The following is a 17,280-nucleotide window of genomic DNA, read 5'->3' as shown; positions in this document are numbered from 1 at the left end:
TTAAAATGGGGATGGGGGATAAAAATCAACTTATGTTGCAATAAAAATGCTGGCTTCTCTCCCCTAGACAGTCTGTGCCCTCCCAAGTTCTCCTTGAAATTTCCACACAAAATCCTGCCTTCGAGCAGATCTTTGGTGCTGCTCACATCCCCTGCAGTCACATGGAGTAACATCAACCAGGGGTTGTGAGGAAGTTGTGTCTGCCAGACTGTTTCCCGGAACCACAGAAAAAAAAAGAGGAAGGCAGAAAACAAGGGAAAATACTCTGTGGCCTCTGAAAACCAGGGGACTGAGCTCTCAACACTTCCAGGCAGCTGGGGACGGAGTCAGAAAAGTATCTTTGAAAGAAAGAAGAACCAGTGAGGAAGGAACAAGCAAGCAGTGCGAGAGGGGGAACTGTGCCATAGGGAAACTAATCCAAGAGGAGTCCCGTAAATTGGAAAAGGCTAAGAATCAAAACTAGGAGTTTTTGGACAAGGATTAGTGCAAGAGAGGTAGTTTCCTACTAGGAAATGAGGTTTGAGCACCTCATGCACAGCCCAGCCAAGGACTTCAGAGGAGGCAACAGGAACAAATTACAAGGCACAGCGATGTAAGTCAGCCTGAGACTAAGAAAGCAAATTGAAGATGAGCTCCTGGGTCTAAGCACCCACCAGGGCAGCTTGAGGAATCTTCAGAAGAAGCACAAACCTCTCCAGCCTGCCCATGGAGGTCTGCCTTTGTGCTTTAAGGCTAAAAACCTTTTGGAGTTTGTTACACATGCTGTTGTAAAAACCTTGTGGAGTTACTCCTTGTGGAGTTACACATGCAACAGCAAAATCATCGGCAGAGCCACTGATTCCCATCTCCAGCTCAAGAAAGGGATCTGCCATACAGGAATCCTCCTTGCCAGTTACGTCTCTTACCTCACTCACTGCTCACTGCCTGCCTTGTCTACAACCACCATTTCTGCAGCACTTCTCCCTCCTCCTCCTCTTCCCAAACCTCCAACCCCTCTCCTCCCTGCACAGGAGGCAGCTCCAAAGGGAGCAGCAGCAGCCACAGCTCATAACTCGCCTAACGAGTGCCAGCCAGAAGTGATTTGTAGGCATCAAGTAGATTATTGTTTTTTGAGAGAGTGGAAAAGAAAAAGAGGGGCACAAGCTTAAGGTGTTGTTGATGAATGAAGATGAAAAGAAGGTTTTAGGGTGAGAAGTGTTTGTCTAGTGTGACCTAAACCATTCAAACCTCATTTGATAGATGATGGACATTTATTCCCTGCTATGTGTCACTTCAAAGTCTGAGGTTTATATTAAACAAGAAATCTTCTCCCTCTAAGTTGTTCATCAGTTTTTCCCTGGAGTTTATCACACAGAACAATACTTGGAAATGTAATCACATTTAGTTTTTTAATAAAGTTATCTGGTCACTAGTAGTACATATTAGAAAATGCACTTTATTGTTTTTCATTATGTAATTGTGTGCTTCATTGCTTTTCATCTGTTTTCCCTTGCTGTGGGAGGAGGAATGGCCCAGGAACACCATTTTTCTGGGGATGATGTTCTACATGAGAATGAAACCACAGCACCCGTGCTCCCCACTGCCACTGCCCTTCCCTCCTCTCTCTCCACAGGCAAGAACCAGGTTCCCAATAAAGCTGAGGTATTTTCTGCTCTGAGGTAAGGCAAATCCAGCTTTTCCACCCCGCAAGGCCCTACCTGGAGAAGCCACCAGCAGCAAATACTTAAAAGTAAGCAAGGACATGAGGCCCAGCCACAGCTTTAATCACAAAGAAGTGATTTTTGAAGTCTTGCATTCAAGTCACCCATGATACTTTCTCCCATGCCTTTCTCTGGATCTGGATTTGCAACCTTATGAGAGTTAATGTTTGGAAAGAAATCATCTGTATCATGAAATAGCTTTTCCCCAAACAGATAATGGCACTAATAGTTTTGAACAGGGGTTCCTCCTGCTAGAAGACGTGATCATTCCATTACAAATGTTTACATTCCTATTCATTAAAAACAAACATATTATGCTAATAAATTATGGAGAAACTGTACTTGATGGGACATGTTCCTGTTTAGTATTCACACAAAGCACTGCAGCATTTAACCACAGGGTAAATTTACTCATTTGCTTTAAATGTGCCCCAAAAGTTGTTTTCTCAGCATTTGCTCACTAAGATTCCTTTGAATATCGGTTTTTGATGAGTTCATTTTACTTAGATCCTCTATTAAGAAGAAAACACTATGGATTTACTGAAACCATATTTCTCCACCAGAGTGTTGATTCGCACAGCAGCAAAAAGCACCTCATGCAAGTCCTGGCTCCAAGCAAGGATATCACCTCTTCTCTTTGTCCTGTGCAGAAAAAAAAGGCCTTTCATTTGAGATGCTCTGGTCTACACACCCCAAACACACAGACCTCTCCCCATCAGCAGCAAATTTCCACTGCAGCCTTGCTAAGCCCTTGAAGACCCCACAATTTATGCACCCAACATCAAAGTCAGAAGACTGAGTTATGCTCCATCAAGTTGCTCCATCTCACTACACTTTCAGAGCTTAAAAAAATTATCAGACTCTACTGAATTTCTCTCTACACAGGTGCATCTCTAATGAACCCCCATAAAAGTTAAAACTTATATTCGATAATCATATGCAATTGAAACATCATAAAATGAGAAGTCAAGGAACTGTATGTGGGCTGCAATGACTTGTCTTATTGTATTCATTCCCTTAATAAATATATCTTAAAAATAACCTCACAGTCACACATTTGCAATATAATATAAAAATAACACTGGATTCAAATTATTAAACAGGTAATTTAATAGAACAAGAATTGAAATGTAGGACAGTGTGCAACTTTCCTATAGGAATAAGATTATTTTAGCCAACACAACTATTTTTCTTTTTTGCATTATTTCTGCATTTATAATACTACAACATCCACATAACCTTGACACTGTAGTCACCTTAGTAACAAACAAGTGTAACATTCACTTATAACTGAAATCCCAATAGGGTGTTTGATTCAAGTAAAACAAAAAATCAGAGGCCCTTACTCTGCTGCTTTTTTCTTAGTCACATAGACATGGGTTAAAAAGATGTAAAAATAGATATATTTGTACACTATTACATCTACAAAGCAGAGCTATTTAATTTTAATTTAACGCAAAATGGAAACAAATATAACACCTTTAAAAGACATGATGCTAAAAAGAGAACAAATTATTTAAGTTCTGGACCAGCACAGCTTGGAGAATTCACACCAAGTAAAGGCCAGATTTAAACCAGTCTTACAGCCAAGAGAAGAAGCTGTTCTGGGGACATTGGACCAGCAGAACTGGGTGTGTAGAGGACAACCTTCACTGTGCCACCACAGCCCAGAACTGATGGGGACGAGCATCCCCACCATGTCAAGCTTCTGCTTTGCATAGCTGGTTTCATTTAAATTGGGCTGTTTTGCATGCAAGAAAAAGGGCAAAGGTCTCAGCAGTGCTCAGAAAGGAACATTAATGTGCTTGGTCATTGCTTAGCAATGGCCAAGACCAGAGACTTCTGAGAAAGGCACAAGAAACACCTGAACTGAGATTTTTCACCTCCAGAAACAGGATTTTCTGCCTAACCCTTTGCTAGCTTTGTCCTAAACCAAGAGAATTTCTACTCTTCCTAACTTGTAAAATTAAATAAAACTGCTCCTACTCAAAGTACCTGCAGATGTTTGCAATTCCCTATAAACTTAAACTCTCTTACTGTTTCGCGCCTAGTCCTTTGTAGCTGGGGTTTAGAGTTTCACTGAATCTGTTTGAGGGACAAAACCCAGCCTCAACCATCTGAAGCCATCGATCCCTTTGCTCCTGTTGGCCTGCTCTCTTCACAGCTCCAAAAGAAGGAACTTTGTGCTCCTGCAGAAGCTGCAGCCCATCAGCAGCACAGCCCAGGCACACATCCCTCTGCTCAAGGGCTGCCATCTGCCAGGGCTCCGTCCCGCCCGTCACGCTTCTATGAAGTCCCTGATGAGCGTGGTTCAATTAACGTCGCCTGAGAAGCCACTCCACAGCAAATGAGAGGTGACAAGGAGCTGAGAGAGGAGCAGGGGGACACGGGGAGGAGCAGCTGGGCCGGGGGACACGGCAGAACTGCTGCTGCACGTGGCAAAGTGGGGCTGAGCTGCCCGTGTGAAGGGTGATGGCGAGGGGAACGCGGAAGAGAGAATCTGGAGAAGTGGGATTCTTAGAAAGCTCTTCCCACCCTGCCACTGGAAAGACAAATTGGAGGCAAAAAACATGAGTTTTACTGGGTTATTCTGTCATCAAGTGCTTTGCCCACGCATCACCCAGAGTACACATCACCTTGCTGGGGTTAGGGGGATGCCCACGGGCCCCACCAGGAGCTCTGTGCCCAAAACAGCTGCAGGAGTGGGCTCCTTCTGCTGGTGGAAACAAGGACTCAGCTAAATGTGGAGGGCTACAAGTTTCTGCAACAACATGCAAGTCTCCAACATGTGGCCCGTAACGTAGCTGTTGCCATGGTAAAAAATTCATGTTTAGTGAAAAGTGTTAAATCTTGTATCATAAGTTAAATCAGCTGCCAAGACACATTTTCACAAGTAGGGGAATTTTTGTCTTTTCAGAATGGAATGTTTTTCAGTTGACATTGATTTTTCCCTAAAATAAGTCCCCCAGAAAGGAAGCCAATCACACGTGAGGCAGTCCAAGAGCTGAATTACTCTACTCCTTCTCTGAATCATCAACAAGTGTTGTGTGCTAGTGCATGTGTGTGTACAAATGCACTGTAGCTTCATAAATTCCACCCTCTTATACAAATTGGCAGTTACACAATTTATTCAGAATATTAACGTAATGATCCCAGAAGAAACACCAATACTCCATGGTTTGGGCGAGGAGACTTCAATAAGTAACTTTTCTAACCAGGAACCAACTCAAAAATTATGTTGCCCCAGACTTTTCACAAATACAAGACTGAGTCTGACTATACAGCTGTTTATGTAGGTCAAGGACAGAAATAGTAAGAGTACATTTATTTGTTTTTATGTTTCTTGCTCAGTATTTCAAAAGAGAACAACTTTAATACAATTTCAGAAAGAGATCCAAGGTTAAAATTACTGCAGAATTAGCAAAAAAACCCAACAACAACAAAAACACAAACAAACAAAAAATCCCCAAAAAAATAACACCCAAAAAAAACCCCAACCACAAAAAAGTTGTTACTTTTATTCCTTTAAAAACTGGAAATCTGGCTGTTACCAGTTCAAAACTGTATGTGCTTCTTGTCCTAAACTACTCAAATTTGGCTCATTCTAGCATCTTATGGTTAATCTTCCATATTTGCAGCAAAATGCCTTTCCAGTGGGAGGTTTTCCCACTGACACACCCAGGGAGCACTCAGCACCAGAACAGCTCCTGCAGAGGGGTCACTGCCCTGCTGGACAACGCAGACCTCTTGGACAACATTGTTTTTTTTTCCTTTCCCACATCTCTCTCCAACAACCACAATCTGGATTTCACCCTCATTGTGTCTTCCGCAGTGAGGACTTTGCCCAACAGATTCCTTTCTTTTTTACCTGCTTCCAAGTAGCAACAGCCAGCAGCCAGTCACATCCTTGTTTCTAAGTTAAGAAACACTTCTGATTCCTCCTCCTCTCTCTAATTATTGCTCCGCGATCGATTTGCCGTGCGCCATGCCAAATTCGCACCTTAGCTCCTCACCTCTAGTCACTAAAACTCAAACTCTCCTCCCATCTTCTCCACAAAAGACATTTTCTAGCAAGCAAGCTCCTGCTTACGCTCTCTTGCCTCCCTCTCTCTCTCTTTCTCTCTCCTGAAACCAGCTCCTCAGAAAGGCTGGAGCATATTTAGCCCTCCCAGCTCTCTGCTTGTCTCTTTCTTTTATTTTACATGGTTCAGTGTTCACATTCTGCTCTCATTCTGCCTTCTCTCCTTCTTTCTCTGCTCCGGTGCTACAAAAAGACATCTTCTGTGACACCTTAAAGAACAAAGGTCCCTGAATTAACGCGACTTGCACTGCGTGGTATTTTCAGACCGCCCATTTGCCAATGTTGCAAACACAATTAGGAAGTAGGGAAAGAGCTTGCAGGAGCAGATGAAAGCTGCAGAGATAAAATGGAAAGCTTTTACCTGCCAAGCTCTCAGGTTAGGGTTCTAGGTTGCCCTCGGATCTAACAAAGCTATAAAAGAGCCATATTAAGGAGATGCTCAGTTGCATTGCTGCAAATATCAAGCATGGCTTTTTCCAGCCTCCTAAAGACATGGATTTTTGCTTCCACGATTTGCAAGCTGGTAGCCATAGGTGGTTTAAATTCTTGGTATTAAAAAAAGCTCAGAGCATTACTGATAATTAAAAACAGCTTTTACACATGCACAATAACGCTTCTCATGCTTTAAAAAAAAAATAATATGCATATCCATATTACCATCATAATAAGTGCCACAGAGTGACATGATATGATTGAGTATAATGGTTCCTTTGGAGCCATTATGGTCGATCAGTAAATAATACACTTTTGAAATTGTCTAACTACATATTTACACTTGTCAACTCTCATACACTTCAGTGACAGAATTTGAAAGAAACACTGTAAAAAACTGTAAGAACATTAAACCACAAAAACATTATGCTGAAGTAGTATTAAGGTTTGACTTAACCCACAAAAACATGGCAATTTCAGGTTAAGGCCGAATCTCCCAAAATCACACTGTCTTTAGCTCCCAAGCTGTGCTGAAGTGCCTGCAGCGATCCAGGAAAAGCAAGGGATGAGGCAGGGAGACCATGGGGTCGTGGTGGTCCATGTGAGAACTGAGCCATTGTGGAGGGCTCTGGCCACCAATTTCATGAGAAATCTCATGGGTGAGAACCAGCCTGCCAGCAGCAATTCAGCTGCTCAGCAGAACAGCATTTCATGATATTTTATATAAACAAAGCCCGGGCCTTTCTCTGTTTATTCAGATGAAATTCCCAATTAAGTTGAGAAAAATTAGTCTTCATTTGTTTCAGAAGAGGCCCCATTGAGACACAGGGAGTTTTCCCTAGCTGCAACACATGGAAAAAAACTTCAGGCTTCCACCCTAAAAAGGCATTGCCAAAAAAATATGTTAAACAAACATGACAGTGGATCATTAATATCCCAAAGATTCACTCCATGTGGGGAAAAAACAAGACTGGGAAGGAGGATGTTTTTTCAACAGTAAAATAATGGGCTTGGCGATGTCTTTTTTAATTGATAATTTTGTGTCTCTTGTTCAGCTGTAGCCACTTTTGCTCCGAGCAGTGGTGGCAGCAACTTTATTGGTTCCAGTAGAGCCCTGCTGAAAACAATAAGCATCAAGCTCCCCAGTGCCATCTGTCTTTCTGTGAGGGTCACATCCTGCTGCCCTGGGATCAAGGGGATATTGAATGCTGGGGAGCTGTCAAGAGCAGCCCCAGGCCCACGGCACCTCCTCTGCAACAAAAGAGCCCCAAACGCTTCAGATGCTCTGCACTGAAATCCCGAACCAGACTTTAAAAAGCAATGATGGATATTTTCCTAGAGCAAAGGTCTTCCTTTCATATATATCTATATCTGTATCTATCTCCTTGCTCAGACTTATCTATTACCTGGCTTGTGAGAACAAAATCCATAAAGGCTTGGCAGGGCAGGCTCTCGAAGTTGTTTGAAGACACAACCACCACACCCCTGTCAAGAGGGAATTACAGCCCAGTTTTACAGTCAACTCTCCCCTCGACTGGCTGATGACAGAGCAGCCTCCCTCCACGCTCAGCATCTGGGATTTTACAGCCTCTGTACATAAATGGGATTTTCATGACAAACAACTCTATATTCGGTTTCCTTGTATATCTGAACGTGAGAATGATCTCTAAAGGCTCTGCTGGGAAGAAGTATTAATGAAGACAAAGAGCATTTCAGGCTGTTCCCCACTGGAGCACTGTCATGATGACAGTATAAAGACTTTGTCCTACACAAGTACTTTAAGTCCACATCCTCCTCCCCACGCAGCAATGCTGGACCCCCCTGTGTGCCCGACCCTCACAGCCCCCTCCTCAGCATCCCACCACCAACCTCACCTGATGAGGACAGAATCTGCCATCAGCTCGTAGAGCTTCCTCTGCTCTCTCATTTCACAAGGCCTCCCTGGAGATATTTGCTTTTGTCTAAATATTATAAACCAGGGTAAGACAAAGACTTCACAAACCCTGTTGCCTTTTTCCTTTTGCACAGCGTCTGTCTCCTCTCACCCAACCTCACAGCTCATGCAAATGTCAGAGCCAGAACAGTTTCTACATCTCCTCAGGTCGCCCCACAGTGAAACCAGCAAAGGTAAACAAACTACTGAAGTCTGGGTATTTTTATTTCAGATGCATGTAAATCAGTGGATGAAAGCTGGGAATAAACTGGCAAGATGAGGGCAGCTTATTTAAGTTTCCTCCCCCAGCTGAGTGTTCCCTCAATGTAATATAGCTGACATAACCCTACACTAAGGAAAAAAAAGGAAAAACCCAAAGAGATATAAATATTTTCTCCAAAGTCTAAGACTCCTCCTTCAAGGTATTTGGCCAACTCTTACAGAAATAGAGAAGCATTTCCCCACCAAAGGCAAAATCTTCACCTCTAGGAAATCTGGAGGAGAACAGACACCACCTCACATGCTCAGGATGGGCACAGGGTTCATCATGGGACAGCCCAATGAGGAGCCCAGACACCAAGAGTGCTTGGGATGGGCACAAGCTCTTCCTGGGAGCAGCAGAATCTGGGATACAGAAAGTGCTCCCACTGTGCAGTACACCTCTTCTCAAACAGCAGCCAGAGCAAGAGCTTCCTCCAGGGACTCAAATCAGAAAATTACTGGTCCTGTGTAGAGCTGAAAGCCCCTGGAAAGATGGTTTTTAAGAGCAGGAGCTCCAGCTGCCACCTAATTGTCTGACCAGTGGGTGCCCCAAACCCACAAGCTCCTCACACCATTATCTCCTGGCAGAAAGGTGATACGTGCTCCCACTCTTCCCCCTCTGCCTCCTTGTTTAAAGCTTTCTGGCTGCTGGTGAGGAAATGATTCTGCCTTGCTCTAACTTCCTTTCCATCACCTTTCTGTCGGTGAGGACTGGTGAGAGAATGTTTCCACTGCTCTTGCACTTCCACATCATCCATTTAAAAACTGTCCCAAGAAATCATTATAGACATAGAAAAGTCAGGACTTGCTCTATTGCCACAACAAAAATGTTCTATTTGCTTTTCTAAATATAAAGCAATGAAAAATACAACAAATTTGGTCAGGATAGAATTCTGCACTAAAGCTTTCATTTTAGGTGTGAGAAGATTTTTTTACTGAGAAGGCATGAAATTCCCCCTTCTCCTGGTGATGAGAAATGCCCCCTGATGCCCCAGCTCCTCCAGGACATAGCCAAAGTCGAAATAATTTTCAAAACTAATATGTACACTGAGTAACATGGTTAACATCATCCAATGAATTTAGATCCACCTACACGGTATAAATATATCTAGATAAACTGTCACCTTCAGCAGAATTCATTAAAATAATGTTGTATCTTCCTTGTTAAATGTAATTTTTTTAATTGAAATTTAATCTTACTGCATTATTTGGTAGATTTTTAATTGACATTTGTAGTAATTAATTGGTAAGCATTACAGCTTTGTCTGAAGAATTTAAAACTAAATTTGACATCGAGATTGGCCAGCCACTGCTGTGAGGTGCCTGCTGGGAGCATTTCATCATCCTCCCAGCCCCTCCTGCTGATCAGAGGTGGGAGATGATGGTCTCTTTCTTACAGTCATGAATTACATTACTAATGTATTCCATTACCACCACGCAAATGTCATGTTAATTCCTGATCATCATCAAGTCATACAATGGTTTCCACGCTGGCACCCAGCCAATTAGCGGTGTGGAAAAATATTCCGCCAATTATATAACTTGAATTAGGTTAAGGACTCAAGAGAAAGCAAAATAAATGCTTTGAAAATACTTCTGAGATAAAATGTAAGTTGACACTGTCTTCATGTGCTATAGCCGATGTTATACAATCTGATAGGCAGCTGCCAACATTCATAACTGTTTATTAAATCTAGCCTCTCTTTATGGTGGCAGCTAAGATCTGTATTTTTACCAATATTAGGTTCATTGTGTTATGAAAAAAGACCAAAATACTTAGGAGCATTCACACCAGCTTATAAAACTTACATTATGTACTTTATTAAATTGTTAAAATTACTTCTTCTCTCCTCCCCCTGCCACAGAGAAAGTTCCACGGACAGAAAAGTTTCAGAAAAACAAAGTCTTTCTGGAGACACTGATGCCACAAGGAGCAAGGGAGATCCTGCAAGGACAGAAGTGACATCTCCGGGCTGCTGCCACTCTCCCTGTGAGCAGCTCTGCCAGGGGATGCCAGGCTGGGTTCCTGGAGCTCCCCCCACCCCAGTGACACCCATCTGGGTTAGCACAACCTGGGGGAACCCACCCTGCTCCACGGACAAACCCCTCTGGCTCTTGCTCCCTGGGTATCACCAGAAGCACCACAGGGCAAATCCAGCCCTTTCTGTAACCAGGAGCCAGAGGGGAGGACTGAGGGAGGAGAGGGGCACTGCTAGGAAAGGTGCCCACAGTCCATGTGGGAAGGGCAGGGACAGAGCAGGTCCCCGACGCGCCGTCTGCTCGGTGCTCAGCGCCGCCGGCAGCACCACCAGGCTTTTAGTACCACCCCATTATTTTGATTTGTTCCATTCTTAACTCAATTTATCCTACAAGCACGGTTATCTCCAATTTTAAAACGTACACAGCACCAGCTCCTCGACTTTAAAAATGCATAACTATGAGCAATTTGTTAAAACCTCTTACTGTATCTTTCTCTCTCATTTTCCGAGGTGCTGCAATGAGACAATTCGCCGTTCTGGCGGCTTACCCCAGATGACCTTTGCCTGCCATAAAATGGTATACAACTAAACTCTCTGCTTTAAATAAAACCCTTGCCTCTTCGAAAGGCCCGACGTATTCAGTCAACACAATCAGCAGAAACCACATTTGGCTACTCAATAAGCTGGAAACCTTTAAGGCGTGCACGGCGGTGAATGAATTCCTGACATCACCAGGGACACTCGAGTGGGGAACAAGAGAGACGGCCGAGAAGTGGCTCTTGCTGCAGCTGGAGAAAGGATCACTCCTTTAAGCTGAACTCTCAAGGAAAATGAGAACAAAAACTGAATTAGCTCGACACGTACCCTCTGCAGTCAGCACATTGCTAGGCAACTTACCATCTCTTGATAGAATTATGGTGGAGGGCTGGTCGTACATCAGGGTTAAGATGAACACAAGCACCAGTTTGGGCCAACTGCTCCTTTCCAGTGGGAATGCTCAATGCTTGGTCATTTCGTATTATTATTCTGCAATATTTCCTAGGCACCTAGAGAGTCTAATGCATTCAGAAGGTATTTCAAAGCCATTATGTGACATGAAAATTTTAAGATAACTGGAAGTAAGTGAATTTTAGGAGGAGTAGTGCAAGTCTTTTTCTTTGTTCAAGCCAGCATTTGGAGGGAGTTAACAATCCTTCTTCTTATTGCTTTTATTTTTTAATAGTGAAGATATCCAGAGGGCACGTTACTTCAACACTTTGTCTTTACTCCAGATGCTGGCTGGCCACAGCTCCAACCTCCAACCTTGGTATTTCAAGTGGATGCTTTGAAACACTCTGGTCCTTCTGTCTGCCACCCTGAGACCAGGCACAAAGTGCCACTACAAGCAGTGCCACGGGGCTGTCACAGCACCCAGAGATGGCACACTTCACCCGTGCCAGCCTTAGAAGGGCCTCTATCTTTAACAGTACCTGGATATTGAGATTCTGACCCCAGGCATTATTTACATTTACTAAAGAGGCATTAAGCAAATGCACAGGGTGCTTTAAATCGAGGCATGTACCTTGCATATAACCCCACGTTTCCCATGCATACTTTATAGGCACAAAGAAATAATTAATTACCTAACCACCCTGATTAAAATCAATGGATTCATATACGACAGAGCAGTGAGAGATTTTTGCATGACTGCAGAAGTCTGGAGCTGGTCCCCATTTGGGGATCTCGGTCGTATCAGTGAGGCTGGTAATTCAGACATGAAGGAAATGGTAAGAATCCCTCTCCTCTATGCACACTTTGAGCTGCCATATGGGTTTATTCAACTGTTTACTATACCAGTCGGTAAAAACTGAGCAGCTATTATAATCTTTGCTAAATGACATGGTAATTATGCTACCTCTGGAAAAAAAAATAAAAAATTGAAACAGAAAAAAAAAAAATCACAATTCACTGATGTACGAATTTCTCGGGTTTTATAATCTTTGAATTGAAATGCACTTTCCAACACAGAGAGGGATATTAAATATATAATAGAAACCTGAATTTATTTAAAAAACAATTTGTGCTCCCAATTCCTACACAATTTAATTATGCAGATTTCCTGGGCTTGAAAGATTTCTTACACAGACTTCCCAGTTTTGCTGCAGAATGAGATGATTCTTGTTTTCCCAAACTAATATTGCCTCTCCTCTCACCCCAGTTACGAAGAGAGACAATCAGGAGGAGGCAGGTCAGAGGAGTGGGCATGGAAAGCTCCCCATGCAGGTTCCTGGGGGATGGGGACAGCAGAAAAAGGCACAACCACCCCTTGCATGGCACAAAAGGGAAATGGGGGCTTCTCGTGGGGGTAACGCCACCAGGAAAGGCAACAGGCCCTTAACAGAGGAGGGGTCTCACTCCAGCATCCTCCTGAGCTTGATCCAAACAGGCTGTTGAAAGCTTTGTCCCCGTGTCCCCCAGGCTGGGCAGCAGCACCAAGGTGAAGCACACACAGCAGGACAGCTCTCCTGTGTACCAGTGACACCGTTTTGTCACTGGGATGCAAGGGCAGCAAACGCTGGAGCTGATTATCTGTTGGCAATGGCTCCTTTGAGAATCCACCATGCGACACATGATGGCGAGGAGACCTCTCCAGATCCATATTTCATCACAACACAAATTGCCCACACAAGCTTGGTTTAGATCCTCTCTGTCTGCAAGGCTTCAGTTTTGGGCAGTAGCTTTGCCTGCATTACTGAACTCCAGTTTCACCACCAAAGCCCTTACAGTTCATAGAATTTGGGGGGATGAAGTGAAAGAAAGAAAGGAAAGGAGTATTTTTTCTGTATAGGTAATATTTGATATTTCTGCTATTTCATGCCAATGAAGGTTGCTTTGGGTTTTTTTTAAGAATAGTGGTGACTTGCCTGTAAACACAGACAGTACAACCCCCTCCCACCATATTAAAAAGGGAAGAAAAAAAATGAGGGAAAGATAATTGGTAAGAAAGAATAAGTGAGAGTTATTGCAAACTCAGCCTTGACAACTCACCAGTTTTACTTGCAGGCATCACACATATCCATTCATGACTCAGGGCAAATACAGGAAAGGATTGGAACCCTTCTCATGGCAAATGTGTCTGGAAGCTGGAGTCACTCAGAAAAAATGTTCTCAGGAGACTGAAAAACAAAAACATGTTTTAAAACTTCACTCAGTTAGAATCATATCAAAGCCTATCGTTTTCCTTTGAAAGTAAAAGGTGGTTATAAATGCTGGAGCTGGGGGGAGCATTACAGAAGCATGTCTGTGTATCAAACTATCACACAGCAGACTCTATTTGGCTTTAAATAAAACCAAAACTTACAATATTAAGAAAGGTTTTTAGAGACAAATGCTTATTTCACATTTGCAACGTGCTCCTCCGACAGGAGAGCTTATGTTCCTTCTAAATACCAAAATGTGTCACCATCCAAATCCACATTCTGCCTGAAAACATTGTACTGAGCACAAAATCCAGATACTTTAACCTACTTTGCATTATCAAAATATAACACTCTCTGAATTTCTGAACTATTTACTCTCTGTCTTCACTCACTGCATCCTGATTAAACCTTAATAAAATGTAGAACCTCTTGTTAGCATTAATCTTTCCTCTGAGATAAGGAAAAACACATATAAAAACTATTTGATGTTCAGGGTGGAAAGGCAAAACTTGCAAACATCAGTTAAGAAATACCAATTAGTATGTTTTTTTCCCCAGCTATTAGTAACACAGATTGAGCTTAAGCTTAGCTCAGAGGAAGCTGCTCCCTGTACAAATGAAACACCCATTTTACTAATAAGGGTATTTTAAAATAAGATGTATAATATCTTCACTGATACAGTATCTGCACTGAGGAACAACTCGTACTCAGAAAAGCAACCAGAGGTGCTCCCAGAGCATCACAGCTACGAAACCACATGGGATTTAAACAGCAGCTCTGGTGCCTGCCCAAACTGGGGAAGGGCACACTGTGCCCTAATGAATGCACCAGCACCTGGGAGAGCCTCTGCTCCCAGGACCTCTGCAGCACAAACCCCAGGGGACAAAGCAAACTTTGCAATGGAGAAAAACACCTTGAAAACACTCCAAAAAGAAAAAGCATGAAAGCAAAAATCACTTGTGGTGCTTCTGAGCCCTTCATTCCCCAATCCTCACCCTCGACAGCAACCCCAGGGCAGTGGGTGCTCCCAGCCTTCCCACCCCCCCAGGGCTCTGACAGGGGCAAGGGCTGCCGCCCCCAAATTAACCTCATGGAGTTAATTGTTTTGGCAGTCCACTGCGGCCTTCCCGAGGAACATCTGGAAGCTTCTGTCTCAGCAACAACTGCATATTTTGTGAGACAAAATCCAGGTACTTCTCTGGCCCTGGGGCTTTCTCCCGTTCTTTGCTGAATGCGCAACGGCTCAAAGATCACAAGGGTTCAGAGATCTAAATATAGGGGCTATGTGACCCTATTACAAAACTGTGCTACACAATAAAAATAGATCCAAAAGGGGTTTTTAAGCAGCATTTATGCTAAAAATGACTTCTTTCTTGGAGACTCTGAAATACCTGCAAACCAAAAGTGGCCTGCATCTTGCACTGGTTGTATGTTATTCATGAGGGGCAGACCACTTGAGAGAAGCAACAGAGCAGTGTCAGAAACACACATCTGAGCCTTGCTTTATTGCTGTGCTTGATGACAGATATGCAGATGGGTTTGTAGCTGAGCAGAAAGCTGCATCTACATATGTTGGGACAAGATTTCTCCAGCTGACCTGCTGCACCACAGAATTCAACTAATCTTTATCCATGATACATCTGTAGGGCAGGAAAGTATCATTAGCTCTCTTCAGAAGATGAGGAATCGGGGCTCCTTTTAGCTAATGCTCGCTCAAAAAATTAATGTTCGAGATCTCTGAAGCAAAATTATTGTCTAAATAATATATATGGTCTGCGGAAGATGAGGGCTACAGTGCACAGAAGCACTGTCCTCACCTGCAGATCACTCCTCACATCCCTCCTCAACAAAAGGAATATCTTGGCACCAACAAGCCAACAAGCAGACTTGGAAGCTGAGAGAGCTCCTACCTGAGGAGTAAGAAGCAGTACAGGGAGGCGGCAAAGACATTCCATCCAGCCTGCCCTGAACTCTGAGAGTGCACCTGGAAAAACTGATGCTTCTTACGCCATCAAAAACTGACCTCACTCCACAAAACATTTCTTCAGCCAGGTTTCCCAAGGGAACAAAGCCTACATGATCACCATGTACTTTCTGCACCCAGCCCCACCTGCATCTTTTGAATCCCTTGGATTAATGGGAGCAGAGAGCTCCCAAAGACACGAGTTCTCACGGCATTAACTCCAGGGCTTGCCCCTCCAAACCCACTGGATCGGCTGTCTCCGAGAGCCAGCTGGCTCCAGGCACAGCCCCAGGCTGCCTGCCAGGAGAGAGCCCAGGGGCACACAGGCAGCTCAGGCACTGCCATGGACCTCAGCGCTGGAGAACCTGGAGAAACAACCCATTCTGCTGGGGGGAAGGGTGGAGGAGTGAGAGGAACAGATTATAGATCGGTTCTGATAAACTCAAGCCTTTAATGATCTACCCACACACTCGAGTTCGATCTGGCATTGACAAATTGAAGCTTTTAATGATGTGCCCACACATTTGAGTTGGCCACTCCTCTTCCACAACTTTCACAAAAATAGCATGCTGGGTTGAAGACACAGAAACTCTAATACTGCTGCAACATGAGCAAAACCCTTGATCAATTTTTGGCAAACCTTCCCCAAAAGGTTTTTTGACAGGGCCCCCAGTACAGCCCTCTAACACAAACCTTCTGCACTGGCCTGCTCCCATACAGATTCTTCGAAGGCACCAGCTCAATAAGGGGCAATGAGATGCAGCAGCTTTAGCATAACTGAAGTACAAAGTCAATCAAACCTTGAAACAGGAATCTGGGCTTCATTAATTCCAGCAATCACAACGTTTTTATTATCACTGTATTAATCAGAATAGGAAACCTATTAATCTGCCCCCAACAAAAATTAATCTTTGTAATATTGAGCAGATTTGAAAGACAAGTTTTAATATTTCACTATTTAAATCTCAAAGGCAGAGGCACACAGCTCAGACAATCGGGCAGATCACTGTGGACTCCATCTCATCAGCATGAGGTCCCGCACCTTTCCCTCTCTGTGCACCTCCACCCTGGGGTCCAGCTGCTCCTGCGGCTTTTGAAGGAACCCAGAGCATCGTTCCTACATCAAAATGCAAAACTGGCTGCATTGAAGTTCCTGATGCACTGAAGAGCTGTCAAGAGTTTGTGTTCTAAGAACAGCACCTCAGCCAGCAGTGCCTGGGTGGCACAGGCTGGAAGTGCCACCAATGCCAAGAGCTGCCTGGATGTGAGGGAGCTCTGCAAAGGGTAGGACACACCTGAGAGGCAGCAGAGGCATCCCTGTGTGCACAGGGGAATGAGGAGAGGTGCAGAGGGAGAAAACAGCAAGCAGCTGCCAAACAAGAAAGTTTATCTGAAATTCCCATGCTCCACCGGAGCGAGTCAGGGACTGCTACACAGATCTGGCCAGGTGACCTGAACCAGCCCCCCAAAGCTGCAAAACGTCCCCCCAACACCACACAGGGCATCAGAACACAGCCCAGCTTAAAGGAGAAAACAGGTGGCAGAGGAAAAGTCCTTAAAAAATTATGGCAAGGAGCAGGACGAGTCAGAAAGGGGCTGAGGAAAAAAAAGAGGAATGACAAATGTGACTGGAAAAGGAGGAGGACCATCCCAGGCATCTCCAGCCAGCCATGCCCTGCCTGGGGAGGGTGACATGGATGAGCACATGGCTGCAGTTCCTTTTGCTGCTCTTCCATCATCATCCTGCTGAGA

General features: G+C 43.9%; 1 protein-coding gene across 3 annotated transcripts in view; it reads right to left on the bottom strand.

Moving 5' to 3' along the window:
- The window catches only part of FOXP1 (forkhead box P1), a 376,939-nt gene that overhangs the window by 317,762 nt on the left and 41,897 nt on the right, over positions 1-17,280 (bottom strand). For all 3 annotated transcript variants that reach the window (XM_041460973.1, XM_041460964.1, XM_041460982.1), the window contains one exon: positions 13,414-13,541. The gene's annotated coding sequence lies outside the window, so the exon portion shown is untranslated. The remainder of the gene's footprint in view (positions 1-13,413; positions 13,542-17,280) is intronic.

The sequence above is a fragment of the Pyrgilauda ruficollis genome, unplaced genomic scaffold (genome assembly GCF_017590135.1).
Source record: "Pyrgilauda ruficollis isolate IOZ18807 unplaced genomic scaffold, ASM1759013v1 scaffold10, whole genome shotgun sequence".
Taxonomy (NCBI): domain Eukaryota; kingdom Metazoa; phylum Chordata; class Aves; order Passeriformes; family Passeridae; genus Pyrgilauda; species Pyrgilauda ruficollis.
The sequence above is the reverse complement of the archived record's forward strand: the minus strand, read 5'-3'. Positions and strand labels throughout refer to the sequence as shown.